The sequence below is a fragment of the Quercus robur genome, chromosome 10, assembly GCF_932294415.1.
Source record: "Quercus robur chromosome 10, dhQueRobu3.1, whole genome shotgun sequence".
Lineage (NCBI taxonomy): Eukaryota > Viridiplantae > Streptophyta > Magnoliopsida > Fagales > Fagaceae > Quercus > Quercus robur.
The window spans coordinates 13227251-13230630 of record NC_065543.1 but is presented as its reverse complement, the minus strand read 5'-3'; the positions used below and the strand labels follow the sequence as shown (position 1 = coordinate 13230630).

The 3380-nt window shown below is 30.2% G+C and overlaps 1 long non-coding RNA gene across 1 annotated transcript; it reads left to right on the top strand.

Annotated features, from left to right (window-relative positions):
* The first annotated feature begins 1225 nt into the window (after positions 1–1225).
* Positions 1226–3092, top strand: LOC126703465 (uncharacterized). The gene is made up of 3 exons (XR_007648089.1): positions 1226–1361; positions 1449–1654; positions 2959–3092. It is a non-coding gene; the product is annotated as an uncharacterized LOC126703465 (long non-coding RNA).
* The last annotated feature ends 288 nt before the right edge of the window (positions 3093–3380 follow it).

Here is a 3380-nt window from a genome sequence, read left to right as displayed (position 1 = left end):
AACCAAACACAGCCTAAAGTACAATCACCATTGTGAATGATTTTATTGTTTTTGTTAATTTTTTGGGTTGAATAGTTTCTATTTGGGTTAGACCAACTAGATTGATTAGAGAGAAGGGAAACCTAAAGTTTTGGAAAAGGGTCCAACTACAAAAATAAAATATATAATAAAAAAATAAAATTTGGACCCAGGGGGGCCCAAGCTCCCTTGGGCCCCTACCTAGATCTGTCCCTAATTCAAGTCTCACATGAAATGATTGTTATCTAAGAAATTGTTGTTAAAGATTTATTTTGTAAGAAAAACTATATTTATCATTTGTGTAATTCTACGTGGGATTCAATTTACTATTTTTTGATAATTACTAATTTACTACCACATCTACTTACTATTTGTTGATTGTTACTAATTTACTATTACATCAAAAATGTTTCGAACACTTTTTATTTATTTATTCTAAAGGTAATTGCTAAATCTCCAAAATTTAAGTTTTTCTTTTTAAAACTTTTAGGGTTAGAAGTAAGTTGATAACTCCTATAAAAAAAATCAGAATTAGTTTTCTAAAAAAATTAATAACTAATAAAGGAACGAGGTGCGAATAAAAATTTGGATACACAAATCATTTTAAATGATTTATTAATTTTCTACACTTTACCCAAAAACAAAAAAAGATAGCACTTGTTCAACGACACTTTTACTTTTTATTTTTTATTTTGTAAAGTTTAATAATTTTCATTCATCACTATTTGAAATTGCTACATTTTCTAATTACAAAAATATTTAGAAGTATGATGAGATTTATGCATTTATGGGTGGAATATTTTTTTAATATAAATATCATCACACCTTTAGATATTTTTGTGAATGAAAAATATAGCAGATTCTTTTAAGTACGCACTATCTTTTTTTGTTTTTTCGTGAAGTATAAAAAAAATTACTGTACATCATTTAGCTTTTAGTTTTTTTTGGTAAAGTATAGAAACTAGAAAAGCTTATTAGTTTTTAGCTTTAATGTACGTTTTTTTTTTTTACTTCTTTTTCTCCCACTTTTTTCACTTTTTCAAATTTTATCAAGGTACTAGTTTAATAAAGGTACAAGTATTCTTAGCATCAAAAAATATTTTCAAGGTACAAGTTTTTTAAAGGTACAAGTATTCTTAGCAAGCTTATTAGTTTTTAGCTTGAGTATAAAAGCAACACTAGTCAAGTCCATTTTCAAAAGACATATAGTTTGCTATTTATATTCCTTCCCTCTCTTCTCTGCTTTCAAAAATGGCGGATAGAAGGGGCAGACAACACAGAGCCTCAACGATCGCCATTACCGTCTTCTCCAAGACCTCTCCGCTCCTCCAAGCACTCTTTCGGTACTCACTCCCTCATATCTTTCTCTCTCTCTCTCTAAGAAATTATTCAAAATTTACCCTAATTATTGAATATCGTGTCTCTCGTAGACGACGATGGTATTCCCCAATTCTCAGTGATAGCCGATTTCGATTCTCCATCACTCGATACTCCTCTCTTTCTCTCTCCTTACTTCTTTTTTCCATAAATATTTTTGAAATGCCTTAGAGTAAATGTTGATTACTTTACTGTGTAGAAGTAGGAGGAGCGAAGCCATCGATTGTCAACGAAGACGATGATTCTGATTCTTTGCTCGGTATTTCTTTATTTATTTTTCCCCTTTTATATCTTGTACACCATGTGCACGTATAAATTTCTGTGTTTTTGTTGTTTTATTATGTGGTTCATTTTGAGTGGGTTTGTAGAGAAAGAGAAGCCGGTGAAGGTATGCGGCGTCTATGTTCAGTTTCGACTCGAGATAATGATAGTGCTGATAAAAAAATTCCATGTCAATTTCATTATATGGTTGGGTTTATCGACCGTATTGTCGATTTTCGTTGTTGGTTAATGAAAATCGACATTACAGTCGATTAACCCAATTATATAGGATATAATGGTGAAGAAGAATACATGTGGCCAATCTCGATTAGTCGGTTAAAGATCTATAGTTGATTTAAGATTCATTGGTTTTTTTGTGCAGAAGTTAATACCTATTTTGAATTTTATGCCTACATAAATAGTTTATGCTGCAAACTGGATTAATGGAATGTTTGGAATATTTTTTCTCTGCGTTGAATTTGTTTCTCGATAATGTATTTTTTGCAGAGGCTTGTATGAGATTTTACCTAGTAAAGGGACTGTTTAGATGTTTATAGAATCTGCTGCTGGTGATATTAGTTTTCATCTTGGAATGTTTGGCTGTTGATGTGGAGATTTTAACTTAGAATAATATCTCGTATATCGTCACAAATAAAATGAACATTTACTGTTAAGAAAAAAGTTTACAAGTTTGATAAATTTAGATAATGGAGAAGAAAAAAAAAACAAAAGTTGATGAAGACTATATAAGGGGAGTTATCTATTTGGATTTCATCTAGTGGAATGTGATTAGATTTTCTGGCTCTATTACTGGTAATAGTTAGTTTTCTCTTTTAGTGGTACTTTTGGATAAAACATTACTTTTTTTTTTTTTTTTGCTTCCGTGCTTTTAAATAGTTTCTTTATAAGATTGGGATAAAACAAATTAGAAAATAGATGTGAGATTACTTCAGTGTTAGCTATGCCTATGGAAATTTTCTGAGTTATCCTCTAGACAAGACTTTTCTTGTCTCTGTTCTATCAAGTTTATGAAATAATGATGTCTATCGGTTAATTTTACAATTCACAATATTTAACTGCTGTATTTTATAGATTCAAAACCTCATTAAAGGTTAATATTACCAAAAATAGTAATAAATGAGGCAGAAGCAGAAATTTGGTAAGTTTTTGGGTTTCCCCTTTAATATTTGTGAGAATGGATGACTTTCTGTTAACATTTTCAGTCACCGTTTCATAAATTGTTTCTTTCAACCACATCTCTTTACTATTTCCAAACTTGACCGAACTGCACTTTGTCTGAAGGAAACTATCTGGCAATCAGAGGGCCTGACTTGGAGCCTTTTGTGGTTGGATCCCTAATCCAACTACTTTGTCCTGTTACAAAGTTTGGATGTCTTGATGATGATAGATTTAAAGAGGCCATGAACTTTTTAAGCAAGGCAATAAATTTTTTTTTCCTTTTTTGATTTTTTTTTTTTTTTGTTTTGTTTTGTTTTGTTTTTGTTTTTTTTCTCTTCTTTTCCTCCTTATTTTTTAATGATTCCTTCTAGGAAATATATGCAATTGTCTTCTCCTGTGTCATATTTGTTTTCTTGTTGTGTTAGGTTGTTAGTATAGGACTTAGTATATAATAACATTTTGGTTACATTATTATAGTGGTATTTGTCATTATCATCATCGTCATAAATAATTGTATGCACTGATTTGTTTATGTCTTTTGGGTT